Source organism: Caloenas nicobarica, chromosome 2, assembly GCF_036013445.1.
Source record: "Caloenas nicobarica isolate bCalNic1 chromosome 2, bCalNic1.hap1, whole genome shotgun sequence".
In the NCBI taxonomy this organism is placed as follows: Eukaryota; Metazoa; Chordata; class Aves; order Columbiformes; family Columbidae; genus Caloenas; species Caloenas nicobarica.
Genome location: NC_088246.1, coordinates 144122720 through 144139596, shown reverse-complemented (window position 1 = coordinate 144139596; position 16877 = coordinate 144122720). Strand labels below are relative to the sequence as shown.

The following is a 16877-nucleotide window of genomic DNA, read 5'->3' as shown; positions in this document are numbered from 1 at the left end:
GAGATCAAGCCTTGTTACAGAAAATATCCACTAACAAAGTACAGTAATGTAAAAGAAAGTAAATTCATCCTTGTGTTTAACCACAAAATATTGTTTTTTCTTGCTTGTATTTTTATATCAGTATCTTCTGCATTTCCCTCTTTCCTTAGTTTCATTTTTGAGGCATTGTATCCATATACATATATTTCTTTTCAATGTCCCTCTTCATCTTCCTCCTATTTAGCCATTTAATAGTAATCTATATTCTCCTTTTAGCCTAAGCTACAGATTTTAAACTAAGGATGTGAGACTTAGAAACCTGGACAGTCTCTTTATCATTTTTTTCTGTCCATATTACCATCCATCACTGTGGTTATTATGCTTGAGGGAAGTGGTTAATTTCATACAGGCATAAATATCGAAACAGTTAAATTCCAGCAAACTGTGTGAAAATCAGCATCATCATAGCAGGAGAAAGTCAGTGCACATAGAGGAAGGGTGGGCAGAACTGAGCCAATTGATTTTGGCAGTAGAAAGACAGTAAGAATATGGTCAATAAATAGCCACATCATTGCCATCTGAAGTTTGACGATATTATCTTAAGTGATAGGAAAAGTTTCTTATTGCGATTCTCCACCACATCACAGAGGAAATGGGATAGAAAAACATGAGATATCATTATAGGCCGTATTGATTCCAGTGCTCATAGAACCACCTCTCAAGTATTTAACTCCTTCATTCCTCAGTTTCCAGTGGACTTGCTGCTAATGATATTCCATGCACAAAGGAATAACCTTTTATCTCCTGTTCCACCAGCAGTAATGCCAAATAACGAAATAATAACAATTTATCCTTAGAATGAGCTTTACAAAAATAGCTAATTATCACAAACTTTGTAAGTACATTATCTATTAAATACTTCAGGAAATGAAGCTTCAGTGATCCGGTTCAGGTTGCAGATAAGAATAATATCAGTGCTCCAGAGAAGATGTATGAATCCAAATCCATTCTCTTACTTGCTGTGTTTAGGGTGCTAGAACTTTGCTGTTCCAAAGTCTGTTGAGCTGCCATTCCCTGTAGCAGCCACTGCTGAGTAGCCTAATTCCAGTGAAATCAGGGATAACGCTCCATGCCAATAGCCTTTGGATCAAGGCCCAGAAGCACAGTTCAGCACTCAGCCTCTAGCGCATTTCCAGATCTTGGAACTGCTCCGGTGCCCATAGAAGCAGTCGGTGTGCTGCTCCTCTGCCATGAGCTCACCCAGCAAGGACCACAACACTCCAAATGGTTAAGAGGATGCTCTCATTAATCTACTTACATTCAGGATAAAATACAAAGATAAGCTGTCAGTTTACATTTTACACCTTTACGGGAAACTGGATATTCCCACCTCTGAAAATTCTCAGAACTAATGTCATTAACATGGCAGGGGAAGAAGTAAGCAAATGCCCTTTTTTTAATGAAATACAATATTAACCTTCACATGTATAGATTCCCAAGAAAGTCAAAGAGCAAAGACTACATCATCCCAAAAGGCTAAGTCTTGATGGGAGATTCCACATCTGCTTTGGCTTTCCTAAACAGAAAAGTGTCAACTGTCCCTAGTTAGGTGTGCTGAAGTTCTGTGATGAGACCAAACCATTCTCATTTCACTGTGTCTAATCATGGTCTAAGTAAATGGGAGAAATAATCATGATCCACTGATCAGTATGGCTCTAAAACTTTTTAAAAGGTGACAAGCAAGTTAAACATGAGATTTTACTCATTTTGAAAGAATATATTTTACAAATAAAATATTTGGAAGCTGAGATTTTACTCTATTTTGACCAGTTATGGCTTCAGTAAATTCTAAATCTATGAAAGGAAAAAACAAAGAATTGTGAAAGTTAAATGCTAGATGACTTGTGTATTATAAAAAAATCTACATTTTTTAAAACTCAGATAAAATAATGAAAGGTCTGATTTTGCTCCTGATGCGCATACTAGGAAATGTGCCATATGTTCACTTGAAAAATCCTGCTGTTAGGCCTAGTATGGACACACACAAAAACTGGCACTGACCAGCCAAATTGCGCATTCCAGAATGAGTAAGATAGAGGAAAGAAAAAAAAAAAAATTGGACAAGGGAAATAGGAAAATTATTGTTTGTCCTTTTGTTAGTAATGGTGATAGACTATACCACAACAGTACTACTTCTTGAAATGAATCAGTAGGTATACCTCAGAACCAGGTATGCCTGCCAGTGTAATTATTGTTAAGTTATCTTTAAAATGAACAACTTTGACTTATTGGTTAATTTCCTTAGCTCAATATAGATTATGGCTTCTCAAACCTCCCCGTGGAATTCACCTTCATGCATTAGTTGAGAGGTAATATGGGAAGTTTTATTTAAGTATGAGTGGGTTGAAAATGATCACATGAAATGTTTAATTTTAATTATTTCTCTTATCTCTCTCCTTCTCACGCTTCTGAATATTGCACATTATATACAACTTGCATGGTTAAACAAAAGGCTTCTACTGCTAGGGCAGACCACAAAATAGAGAAAAAGCACAAGTTGTATCTTGTGACTTGAACACATGAAGTGGTATAGTGTGGAGTTTGAGGGGTTTTTCCAGCACAAGTGGTAAGGCACTTTGGATCTTGCTATTTTGATAATAATATCATATGCTACATAACGTGTTTACCAAAACAACTCTGAACACTAATTTTAAGTATATTGTTGCCTACCTCTGGTCTGCAACAAAGCTCTAGTGCCCAGTTCCTGTCTCACCAGATCTGGGCATTTCTAAGTATTCCTTGCTTAGGGACTTCTGTGCTTAAAAAGGAAGATGTTATTGATTTTAGGCAAATTCAGAGTTTGAATTTAGATTGTCTGAATCATTGCCTGAAGTTATCACCACAGACCAGTAGATTCCACTTAAATACAGATGACTAAGGTGCATAGTTTAGAAGCCTAGCTATCTTTTTCTTCCTGTATAATCAATAGGAGGAGCATGTAAAAAAAAATCATGTGACCAAAAATTGCATGAGTGCCCAAAAATAGGTTTAGTGAAGTGTTCTTATGCTTGTCTAAGTACCTTATTTAGGAGGTATGAATATAACTCTGTGGTTGCATTTCTATTGCTGGATCTGAGAGCACTTTCCATTTCCTGCCTTGGCTGTGTTCTGACAGTATGCAAAAAAAAAAACATCCAGGTGTGCACATTCTCTTCCTTTTTCCTACCCATGCATTGTCCCAGCAAACAATCCATGCATTTTACAGATCTGCATGTTTTCTAGCAAAATCCCTAGTGATGGTTAATCTCCCATATTAAAAAAGAAGTCCTAAAATCTAGAGATACGTGTTTTTTAACACACTACCCTGACCTAAGACATAATTTATCTAAAAAGTGCTGGGGCAGAATTTACATTTGGCAAACAAAAATCAACCTATTTGTCTAATAAGTGTAGCAATTGCTTCTTCAACCCTCAAGACCATAATTCACACATACTGCTAATTTTGTTTCATGTCTACAGGACTGGTAGGTTTGCTACAGGAGAAATATATCTGGTTTTCTCCATCAAATAATACACATTTGTGCCTGTACATACATGTGGTATAAAATATATAAATAATATCTTTTAAAGTATTAAAAAAATGCTATTAAGATGGGAGAATTGGGCAATTGGAGTTAGAAAAGGTCCAACTGAGACTTCATTTCCCTGAATAAAGGAATAACTGCATTACCTGACAGGAACAGAAAGCTGTTATACTCTGGTTGAATAAGCAGAGGACTATGTGTAATACACGTTGATACAGCAGGCTCAATATGCAGTAGATGCTGCACCTTGCAGAATGCGTGATTTGGAGTAGTATATTTCAACCAATTTTACCTTCAGCTGACTCACAATCAATTGATATTTCTTTGCACCTTTTTACAGTACATGAATCCTGCTTTATGCCTCATTTGCAGTTCTGGATGGTTCACCAATGAGATGTGTCTCACTAGTCAAGAAGTGTTGGCCTAGAACAGAGATCTGATTGATTTTTGAAACAATGCGTTGAAAACTTCATCTGCTACAAAAGAGATTTCTGTTTTTCACTTTCATCAGAAGTTATCATTTGCCACCTTTCAAAACAAAAAGGTGATTTAAAATATTACAAACAAAGTATTATGCATGATTAATAATGCAAAATACTGAAAACAGAAGCTGAAAATACATGGACTAACAGTTTTCAGACATCTGTCTTCCCTCTCTACCTCAGAATGACATATTAAAGTGAAAGTTGATTTCCTCAGTGCTCACAGGCAGTTTGTACTTTTATCTCTTATTCTCCAAATTGTACCAATTTAAGAGAAGATGAACAGCACAAAGCAGACAGCAAAAATTAAGTCCTACAACAGTCCACTGATGATTACCAACAACATAAGTGCAGCCAACACAGTAATGATTTCAACATATACACTCGGGTAAAAAGATGATGTTCTCTTTGTGAAATAGTTATCATCGTCTTTGGAGGAGATTCTTTACACAAACTCTTCTTTGTGGGAGCAGGCTGATCATAAAGCTCCTTAGTATGTAAAGTAACAGTTACATTGATCCTGAAGTTCATGGTGGCTATACATTGCAGAAATTGTATCTTAAGAGATTTATTGCAGTATCTCTACTTTCAGATGACTCACTTTAAAGGTCTCCAAATTTGTGTTGAGTGTCGATGTGTCCAGGTGATCTGTGATGGAAACAAAGGCTAATATATGTGTAAACTAGAAGATAGATCATTCTCCAAATGACAGTAAGATTAAAATTAGCCTTTTCATTTTGTAAAGCAGGAGCTAAGAGAACACACCTATGTACTGCATTGTTTATTAATTTCTGCTGTTCAGTACACTGGATAAAAGTTGGAGCCTTCCATACCTTGGTAACGAGTTCAAAGAGACTAATTTATCTTCCTTTCATGTCACTATAAGATTTATGGTCTCCTGGATTGCTCCTATCTTCAGCTGATTGGAATACCAGAAGAATATTTTCCTGATGATCACACACCTCTGGAATTCATTTTCTTTGTCAGTGTCACAGAGCCTGGGTCTTACCAGGACTAAGGCAGTGTGACTATTTTACTTTGGAAAGATTTCCATTTAATACTGGAGATTTATGTTAGTGGAGTAAAGGCAGTGCTGACCATTACGTTAAAAGCTTTGGAAAGGAGGTTGGTGTTAATTTCATTAATGATTGTTATAATAACTGTAAGGCTTCATGGTACTGGATGATATACCACAGTATAAATTTCCAAATAAATCCAATTTTTAGAGAGAAAAAACTACTTCTGAGTGAAGTACCCATATGCCACATAGAGCATGAAATTTAAAATGCTTGTCTTGAGGGAAATCTCCTGGTTTAGTTAGCTTCACTGGGCTTCACTCTGAAAATAACTGACAGCTTTTGTGAAAATCTACAAATGAGACTCAAGCATTCTTATAAATGCTTTTAATTACTTGAAGAAGGAGCAAAGAAGTAAAGTAGGTAAGAATAAATGGTCCTGATCTACGCTAGTCCACCAGTTATTACTGCAATGTAGTCTGTCATCATCCAGAACAAGTTTGTTGAGGAGCAGAAGGTGAGATACTACTATTATTGGCCTTAAAGCTCCAGAGTTTGTTTTGAGTGAGTCTCATCTCTAGAATATTCCTTCCTTTTCCATTGTTTCAGTGGCATATCTTCCTTTTTTCCTTCTCACTCTGATTATCACGGAAGAATCTCTGCATTCAAAAAAAAAAATTCTGCTGTGTAGCAATTATACTATTTTTGCTTTCAGCTTTTCTTCATTCAAAGATCCAATTTCTTGCTTCAAATATTGATACATATTTTCTAAACGAAAATAAATTCACCAGTCATTGTATTTACTTGAGCTAGGAGGCATGAGAAGCACCCAAAATACACTTTTTTTTAAGAAAAGGAGACACAAGTTAAATTGGGTTTCTTTCAATAATTCCTTTTGTTCCAATCCCTGTTCATGAATGGTACAGGAAGATGAATCATTACATGTCCATTTTAGGAATAAAATGCAATTATCTCAGCATCATGAGGAGGTGAAATTGCTGACCTAACTGTCTAGTTATTGAATTTTTTTATATTCAAGAGATGTGATTGTTGGACTAATTGTGATTCTCCTTCTAGCTTAAATATTTTTCACAGTTCTAACTGGAGCATAAAGATACAACTGAGGCGAGTCCATTTTTGTCAGCCCAGTACCTCATGCCAAAGTCAACAAGATTTAATTAAAATTAATCTACCTCTGGGAAAAAAAAATTGGGTTTGTGCACTGATTTGGAACTTCAGAATGCAATGTGTCTCTGAAGCTTCCCAGTTTACTTGGAATTACAAAGAAAATCAGATGCTTTCTGCTTTAATTTTATCTGCCCTGATGGCTATTCTTTTTTTTTTTAGTTGATCATCAAAGAAGTCTATCATTTGAAGTCTAGGATTTTCACAAAGTCATTACAGAATAATACCTTTTGCAGCTAAGATGCATTGCTTTCTGTCAGTACATTACCATAAGAACTGTTGTCCTTGCTGTTTTCTTTTTGCCAAAGAAAATAGGTTTTCTGCAGCAAAGTTCATGGTTTGTCCTACTACAAGCTGCATAATAAAAACTTACTTTGGCAGATAAACTACATCCAGGGACCCATTCAAGGACGTAATATCAGCTGACAAAACACTGGACCAGAAACTAGGAAAACTGTGTTTGGAGTGACTTAACCTCATTTTATTCTTTGAAAATGATACACTTACTGAGGTCCCTAATAGCATTTCCAGGAAGGCCAGTGCTGCAGAAATGAGCACTTTCTGATGTCATTTTCTGAAACACCAGGGCGTGATTACAGGGCACAGTGCTGCACAGGGCAGAGATGTCAGAACAAGTCACTTATCCACAACCCACTGCATACCATACATAGATATTACCTTGAATTTTAAAACTCCACTTTAAGTTAAGAGGCATTAACTTCAGGTCACCTACATTTTCTACCGAACTTGAAATGACATTGTACTACACTGCTTTGCTGGGACAGGTAACTATTCCCTTAAAATGTCTGTGGTTGTCTTCCTTTTGGTTAGTAAAGAATGCAGCAAGGCCTGTTTTTACTGAAAGGTGTAAATTAAGATTTCTCATAGCTTGGGAGAGAAGTATCCACTTATTTTAGCACAAATCTGAAAGGACACTTACGAATGGTTTCAGAATTGTTGGAAATTGAGGAACAGAGATGAGCTAGAGCTAGGGGAAAGAAAAAGAACTGGGCTAGAGAAGAAAAGAATGTCTCTTTTCAAGTGAAAGAATACCTTGGGTACATCTTCAAAAACACTTTCCAATGTCTAGCCCAAGGTTGGTAAGAACCGACACAAATGAGAAAGAGATGATGATACACAAAAGAAAATGAGCTAATAAAGTAAATAAATAACCAGATAAAAGACATTCCAGAGTAGCCAAACAGATAAACAAGGAATTGGCTTGAAGAAGGAGCAGAAAACAGAACAATCATGCTAAATACAAGGTAGAAAACAAAATGGCATCACTTAATAATCTAGTTTTTAGTTATGAAAACACATTCACCCTGGTCTTATTAAATTTATTTTTAGTTATATTTTTCCTAAGATCTGACTTAATAAAATAGATTGACATTTAGTAAAATTATTAAACTTGTCATGTAAAAAATAAATGACAACTAAATTGCACTACAGAAGTCATTGCTTCGTCTTTTGTGACTGCTATGGGCACAAAGAGCAAAAGAAAGAATTTGTACCAGTAATAATTACTCATTCTCATTAATTTTAATTCCATCTATATAGCTATGCTAAAGCATGAAAATAAAAGGCTATTCATTGAATTGCATCCTGCAAATTCCAGAACCACTTTGCTGTCAGAAACTACAAACTTGAGCTAGCAGAGTCCTTTATTAAATGTTACCCATTTCCCTTGGCTGTGCTCCACTGATGTAACTTATTCACCTTTACACACCAATTTTGTAAGTATGAAACTCAAACAAAACCTGTTGTTTATACTTCTGAAGAGAAATTAGCCTCCAAAGGACAGAGCACAGCACAACTAAGGATTATGAACACACAGTGAGCTCTAACATTCATGTTTGTGCAAGGTCAATAAAACAGCACTTTAAGAAGACCTGCTCAACCCAGAAAGGTACTGGCCTCATTAATTTAAAAAAATAAATTAGAAATGCTACTACCCTCATTTTTTTCTCTGGTATTGCTTTCTTTCAGGGTCAATTTAGCTAAAAGCAAAACTACATTTAATTCCATAAATGTTAGCTGCAGTCAGTACTTAACAAAAAATGTTCCGTATTCTGATAGAGCCACGATCTGTGTTTACAGACATAGATTATTAATGGTCTTTTAGCACAGTTAAAGACATAGCTGTGATATATAGAAACGTAACACTGCAATGGAAGGCCAAACTCTCCTTCAAAGATACCAAATATCAGCGCTGAATAACAAGACTTCCCTAAGTTCGTTCTGCATAAGAATGAGAAAAGTCAAGTAGTAAGTGCTAGTTTTCAGTAAGAAGTATGCAACAAATATGCATAATTAAGAAAAAAAAATCAAGTAATCAGTAACAGTAAGTAAATACAAACATCACGTTGCAATGGAATTATTTTTGAAAAGGTACTCTATGGTAAATTGTGAAAATGAAATTCCCTAGCACTGACGTGAGATTTGCTCAATGCAGAGAATGACTGCAGCTGAGTTCAGATTGTCACTTAAAGCTGGAATTCAATCTCTTTGTTACGTGTTTAATTAAAACACTCTTTCATGTTGAAAATAATCACAGCAGTTTTAGATAATTTACTAAGGTACGTTAGTTCTGCGACAGGGAAATTTCCTCTTTCTCTCTTCTCCAGAGAGATGAGCTTTCTCTAAAAAAAGGATCCTAAATCGTATCTACCTTTGGTCAGAGCCTCAACGCCACTCAGTACAGATTCTACAACTAAATAAAGGCTGGCCTTAAAAAAAAAAAAAAGTATTTATTTTGATAAAACATCATCAGAAAAAAATATAAAAACAGCTGTTGGTTGTTCTGCTGCTTTGGGTAAAATAACAGCTTAGAGAGGGAAGCAATGCACATCTCAGAAATACCACGCTGAAGTCACAGAATCACAGAATGTTAGGGATTAGAAGTGACCTCAAAAGATCATCGAGTCCAATACCCCTGCCAGAGCAGGATCACCTAGGTAAGGTTACACAGGAAGGTTTGTCCAGGCAGGTTTGGAATGTCTCCAGAGAAGGAGACTCCACAACCTCCCTGGGCAGCCTGTTCCAGTGTTCCGTCACCCTCACCGAGGAGAAATTTCTTCTCAAATTTAAGTGGAACCTCTTGTGTTCCAGTTTGAACCCATTACCCCTTGTCCTATCATTGGTTGTCAGAGAAGAGCCTGGCTCCATCCTTGTGACACTCACCCTTTATATATTTATAAACATTGATGAGGTCACCCCTCAGTCTCCTCTTCTCCAAGCTAAAGAGTCCCAGTTCCCTCAGCCTTTCCTCGTAAGGGAGATGCTCCACTCCCTTCATCATCTTTGTGGCCCTGCGCTGGACTCTCTCCAGCAGTTCCCTGTCCTTCTTGAACTGAGGGGCCCAGAACTGGACACAATATTCCAGATGAGGTCTCACCAGGGCAGAGTAGAGGAGAAGGGGAACCTCTCTCGACCTGCTAACCACCCCCCTTCTAATACACCCCAGGATGCCATTGGCCTTCCTGGCCACAAGGGCACAGTGCTGGCTCATGGTCATCCTGCTGCCCACCAGGACCCCCAGGTCCCTTTCCCCTACACTGCTCTCTAATAGGTCATTCCCCAACCTATACTGGGGTTGTTCCTGCCCAGATGTAAGACTCTACAATTTCTCTTGTTATATTTCATTACATTTTTCCCTGCCCAACTCTCCAGCCTGTCCAGGTCTCTGGATGGCAGCACAGCCTTCTGGTGTGTCAGCCACTCCTCCCAGCTGGGTGTCATCAGCAAACCTGCTGATAGTACACTCAATTCCCTCATCCAAGTCGTTGATGAATATATTGAATAATACTGGCCCCAGAACTGACCCTTGAGGCACCCCACTAGATACAGGCCTCCAACCAGACTCCACCCCATCGACCACGACTTTCTGGCTTCTTTCCTTCAGCCAGTTCGCGGTCACAGTGTGGCTGCATGTCCTGAGTGTTGTGTTAGCATTGTCACTGTTCACGTGAGCAGGAGACCCACAAAACCAACATTAGGAGACAAACAAAATTGCACAAGCAGTTTTGTTTCTCAGAAGACAGACAGTCCTGCAAAGGCAATGGAGAGAAAAAACTCCCCCTTTTTCCAGGAAGTTAGAGCAGAATGTAAATGCCATAACCCATTGCAACCTATTAGTAACAGGTAGAAACATAATATACCCCTTATAGGTAGTCTGGGCTGTTAATAGGTAATGTCAGCAACCATTCAGGAACTTCTTACAGAGACTCTGCACTACAGATGATACCAAACTCCTTACTCTTCCTGATAGATGTAGATTAATCCTTGTCAGAAGTGCCTAATTATTTCATTAAAACTTCTGTGCTGAAGGTTTTCAGGCTTTCTTGGACCCAAGGTACTTCTTTTCAATAATTAAATACTGCATTTTCTCTGGCTCGTTTTCCATAAATTTCTGTTACTTCCTCTGGCCATAGATATTATTAATATCCTTTTTGTGCCATTCCAGATTGAGAAAGCACATAAGCGTAGCTTTAGTTTCTTCCTGAAAACTGGAATAGCCAAGAAATGTTCATCCCCAACATGAAATCTATATGTAAAGGAATGAAATAATTAGGAGTTCTGTGAAGAAGAAACTAACTTATTTGTTCGAAGTTATTACCTCCAGAATCATAGGAAACATACAGTGAAATGGAAGACAGACAGCACAAGAAACAAAAGCAAAACTACTGAGACTACCGTTTTCAGATTGACATTGTTTTCACTTTACAGCTTCAAGAACTGACTACCGAAGTGGTGAAAAATGCTGGAAGAGGAGCAGGAAGATTAAGATAAAACCTTATTCACATGCAGTTCAAATCCCATAAAACTTAAATCTTTAGTTAATACATCAAAAATACTGTAGGGTACCTCTAATGTCCAAATTTGCATCCTGTTCTAGCACCAGGGAAAGTCAATGACAGCTCATTGCCATCATGCATGGAAAAGAATAGTGATTCAATTTGAAACTCAACCTGCAAAATACTTGTATGAAGTATTAGATTTATTAATGAAGTGAAAGAATACCCATTATGCTTTCTCAACAGTTGTGGGGTTTTTCTACTATAGTGGTCAACAACGTTAAAAAAAAAAAATGATAATAATAATAATGTCAGTTAATTCTTACATACAGAACTCTAAAAAGTTTAGAAACACCATTGTCCTTAACAGATACTTCTGAACACAAACAAATCTGCACATACCAACTACCTTACTTTAAACACTTTCACTGTATTATTATTTTAATATCCCTCACTGTCTTTAAATATGTCAGCAGGTAGAAAAACATAGGTGAAAAAGTTAAAATGCCTTGAGATTACTTTCAAATATTCTTAGTTCTCACATGTCGAAGTAAAGATTGTACACTTTTGTAAAACACCTGGGCTAAAGATCTATCAACTCGGGTACTTAGAAATAGAAACAACCAAAATCAGAGGTGGCACTATAGTGCTGTGTCATAAGTGCTTCAGAAGAAAATTAGGGATTATCTTGGGAAATGACAAATTTCCAGCCTTACAGAAAGAAACATAATTGACTGATTCTTTAATGTCACATTGTCATATTGTAAATTGCAATAAACTGCCATCAGCGATGTTCTCAGTATCAGTTGTTCATAATCGAGCAATTAAATAAGAGTCATTTGAAAAATATGTAACATGAAGCAGATGGACACACATTTTCATTTATTTAATTCCTGCTGCTCTTTGATGTTTCTCAACTAGCTTAGGCCTGCTTTTTCCTCTTTCCTCCTCTTCCCTCTTATTTTGGTCTCTTTTTTCACTCTCTTCACACCCTGAAATCCCCAACTGCAGTCCCAAAAGACAGAGCCTACGCTGCCAGCTCATACTGGCACTCCTTCCAAGAATGGAAGCCAAGGGACACGGAGGACCACTTTCATTCTACTGCCATTGGTAACGCAACAGAATAATACCTCTATATGTGGGAAACACATGTGTACATTCCATAGAAAATATATGCACGAAACCTCCATGTTCAGACCCAAATAGCCTCAACAGTCTTGTTTGAAGTTCTTACTCAGAATAAAATGCATCCTCCAAACCCACTATAGTGTGTAGGAACCACCGTAAAAATCTTTTTTCCTGAGATAAAAGGGATGATAGAAAATGAACCCCGAAAACAGGTATGTATCTTTGAAATGAGGAGAGAAGTAGGATATATTTTATCTGTGTCTGCTGGCTTGGAAAATAAATACTGCTGTTGGGCAACTCTGCAGCTTCTCACTCTCTCAATTTGTTTTTCTCATTCTGTTTTTTATGGTTTAATCTCATATCCTTATGGTTATTCTGAAAAGGGTTCGGGCACTTTTATTCATTAGTCTTGCTTTAAATCATGATCCTATAGATCATGATCTTTACAGATACAAGAACCAATTCTCTTTTTTTGACATGGCTCACCCTCTGATAGATGCAGCAATAATAATTTGACATGAAACATGGAAACAAACTTTCTCGCAACATTTTCACTTGGGTTTTTTTGCATTGAATCTCATGAAAAATATCCTCGAGGACAGCTTTTCTTACACTAATAGAATGCATCACAAATATATATTGTAAATTCAAAGTTAACATTTTTAAATTTTGGATTCATACAGGATGGATTAGGGAAAAGAAAAAAAACCACACACACAAAACTTCATCAGTCACATCTACCCAACCTTCTTAACATAATAGGCATTATATTAGAAAGAGTTATGTTATCATAACCTTGCACTGGGAACAAACATGGGTTGTTTCCTACTTCAAGAGTGCTATTGCTTAGAAAGGATTGTAAAATGCCACATATACAGAAAAGAGTTTTGCGAAGCAACACCTCTGGAATGTCACAAAAGATATACAATTTAAACCACTGAATTCATGAGTGGAAAATGACTGAAATAGCTTTACAATGGATCCCACCAAGAGCAAGAAAAATAATTATTTTACAACTCAAGCATGGGAACACCACCTAAAGATCTAACAATTCAGGCAAACAGAATGACACATAAAAAAAGCTTCTTATCAGCATTAACGTTCCCTGTTCACCAGCTTTTATTATTAGGATGTTGTACACATTTTAATAGGACATTATAAACATTTGCTTTGGCTTAAGCTTTGGAATGAAGAAATCAACCATTTCACAAGCTGATTGCCTGCTACAAAATGACTGAAAAAAAAGATTATGTCTATTCAAATAATTTTGCTGCTAGAAAAAAACCACAAAGTATTGAATGATGAGTAGTATAGGTCTTGGGAACAATAAAGTACATGAATGGTTTTGATCAAAATAAAAAGAACCCTTTTGTATAATCCAGAATTAATGTGAAATTGGAGAGTACGAATCAAAGAACTGCTGTGCATACAGCCATAAATCCAACATCTGTCCACAGCAGACCTCAGAATGGACCTTCTCAGTCTACGGATTACATAGAGTAATATTTTGCATTTCTTTGATTCACATCATTTGGGAATTTTCAGGGGGTCTAGTGTTACACTACATCAGCATCTATACTCTGCTCACAAGGGTAAGTGTGGGAAAACCACTACGTACAGTTACTTCTCAACTGCCCCTAGCATAAAATCTCCACGCAATACAAATTATGCTAGTCTCACCTCAAACAATGTCAAAAATAAGATCGTCAGTTACTGAAAGTAATCAAACACTGGATCCTATGGTGTGCCTGCCTCTGCCTGTTCTGTGCGTTTACTACACAGAAAGCGATAAAAGCACTATAAGGCAGATTATAAAGATTGGATATGAATTAGAAAAAAAAAATAATAATGGGAAACTGTTCTGGTGCTGGTAACCTGTTCCCCCTGATCAGGTTTTGACTTCTCTGTTTTTCTGTAATGGATCCAATACAAGAAAAAAAGTCCTTGGAGAATGTGCAATCCAAAGTCATCCCAGACTTCTACAGGGCAACAAACTTCAGATCAGTCACAGACGTACAAGCAAGTATCTATCTGTCTGTCTGAATGGTTTGAGATCTATCTGTTGCAAATCGAACTGCTGCATACATCAAGGGAACAGAATACTAGTCTAATGGTTGAAACAACAAATATTATTTTAATGCAGGATAATACCAGTAAAGAAAACAGGAAAAAATATGATGAGTACTATTCAAAAAACAGGAAAAAGTACAACCAAAAAGACATACTATTTTGGTCACTTTGAAAGGCCGTGTTTTTCTCCTGTAATTAGCTCATTTAGACAAATGGTCTACCATAACAGAGTGGCTCAATTTCTGCATGGAATTAATTCAAGAAGAGAAAAAAACCTGTCATGATGATCTCCCATATAACAGGTTTCTCTACTGCATAGTTCTTTCTGTTAATGTGAAAAAAAAAAAAAACAAACAACAACAAACCAAACCAAAAAACAAACAAACAAACAAAAACAACAACCAAAAAAAACCCCACACCACACACCAAAAAAAATCCATAATGTGAAGCATTCAGAATAGACAGAAGACCAGAAGCCTTTAGGAAAACTTATGTACAATTGCCTGACAATAACTGCAAGATTAAAATAGATAATATGAATTTTGTATTAATTTTGTTAACTTGAACAATAATAATAAGCAGAACATATATGGATTTATGAATTTTTGTTATTAAAATTATATCAAAATCTTATATCTCTTCTATGCATGACTTCATTATAAAGATAATCATATATTATCTTCTGTCCCTAACAGTGGTCAAATGTAAAAAAATTCTAAGCCTCCCCAGTATTATTGCTGAGAATACCAATGGCACCACAGCATATCCAGGTCCATACTTAAACCTTATTGCCATCCTTCAGTTCTGCAATAGTGTCTCTCAGAGATGCTGATATTCTCCTCTAAAAGCCCATTTGACCAATCAGACATTGACTGGGCATCAAGCAGGAGTCTTTTTTATTATCCTGAGCAAAGGAAAGACAGTTAATGTCAGGAAAATTAGGGAAGAAAATTATTCAGAAGACCCTCTAACCTTCAATAGCATGTAATATATATCATAAATACATTCTAAGCATACTTGTATATGTTAATTAGGGAAGACTAGTATTAGTATCCAAATAAAACAGGAAGAGGATAATGACTGAAAAACACGGTCTGGATTTAAACAATATGCTGAGTAGAAATGATCACAATCAGCTGAATGGTTCTGATTTCAGGCACGAAGTCTACATTCTTCCTGTGGGTAAATATTACTTCATACTGTCCATGTTTATCATATCACTCTGCTTAGGGTAAACGCACATTATATACCTGAATTACATATTTATTTGTATATCCCTCTCTCCCTCTCACTTTCTGCATGCATATAATATAAAACCACTTTCAGAGTTAAGTTATAGCTGAGAAAAAGAAGGGAGTTTTTGATCATCAATTTATGTATGATACTATTTTCCTGGCAAAAATAAGGAAAAAATAAAACCCAACCAGAAGATAATCAGTCTCTCTCCGGCTCCTTACCATCAAGTTAAGCTGCTAGCTGTATTTCTCAGGCACCATGCATGTAACTGAGGAGCACTCAGAACCACTAATTACTGAACCCACCAGCTGAAATCAGAGGTGACGGGTAGAATAAGTTAAACAAAAAAGGGTTAGATTTGTTATTGATTAAGACCAAAATAGGAAATAAAATATGGTGGAATACAAGAGGTGAGGGAAAAGGAAAATAATTTTATTATATTAGCCGTAAAAGATATTACAGCTGTCTAACTTGTCTCAAGCTTGCGGAATAAGTACTGTAACGAGGTCATAGCTGGGCAGCAGAGGAAGGCTGCCAGTCTATACTGCTCTGGCTGCCAAATTCCAAGGCAGGTGGAGGTCTCTGGAGAGAGAGGGTATCATTGCCATGGAAACACATGAGCAAGCTCACTCTCCTCTTTGCCTTCCCACCATATTTAAAGTTCTGTTCTGGTCATGCCTTGAAATAAAATAAATTTATTCAATGAAGCAGTTTTTACTTTTGTGTTCCAGTAAAATATAGCCACAGAGGTTGAGAGCCTTCTGGTGCCGTTTGGTGTAATCACGTCAGGAGAAAGGGAGGGAAGTTCCAGCTCCAGCCCCTGGCTAAACTGGGCCTTACTACATTAGCACTGAGACAGCCACGGTTTCAACCAACGCCAAGTAACACCGAGCTAAAACAGTGAAGAAAAAACGTTCATACTCACGACAACAACTAACAGCAAGAAACTGAGAAACCATGGAAAGACTCAGGTCATTACAGAAAGATTACATCATCTTCTATACTATGTACTACAAGTACTACCAGATGCCTTAATTCAGTAGTCTGAACAGCCACCATCTTCTATTAATCTGCTTTTTTGAACCCTATTTTGGATTGTTAAAGTTCTGCCATAAAGGTAGTGACCACAAAAGAAATATGTAACATTCTGTACAGCACAATGACTATGATTCAACAAGCACATGCAACTAGCTCTGTCACACAGCAACTGTCATTTCCCACATTGGTTTTTTAAGGAGGAAGAATGAAGAACACACATTGTCAATGACCATCTGAATACAATAAGAGACTCCTCAGCTCAAAAAGCCTAGTATGTATTTCATAGGCTACAGAATAAAAATAAGATGAAACTTAAAAGGATAAAATTTGTAGCATAAATTCAGCAGATCTTATCAGTATAAA

The 16877-nt window shown here is 36.7% G+C and overlaps 1 protein-coding gene across 26 annotated transcripts in view; it reads right to left on the bottom strand.

The window, feature by feature from the left end:
- Positions 1 to 16877, bottom strand: part of RIMS2 (regulating synaptic membrane exocytosis 2) — a 479246-nt gene that overhangs the window by 340708 nt on the left and 121661 nt on the right. The window lies entirely within an intron of this gene.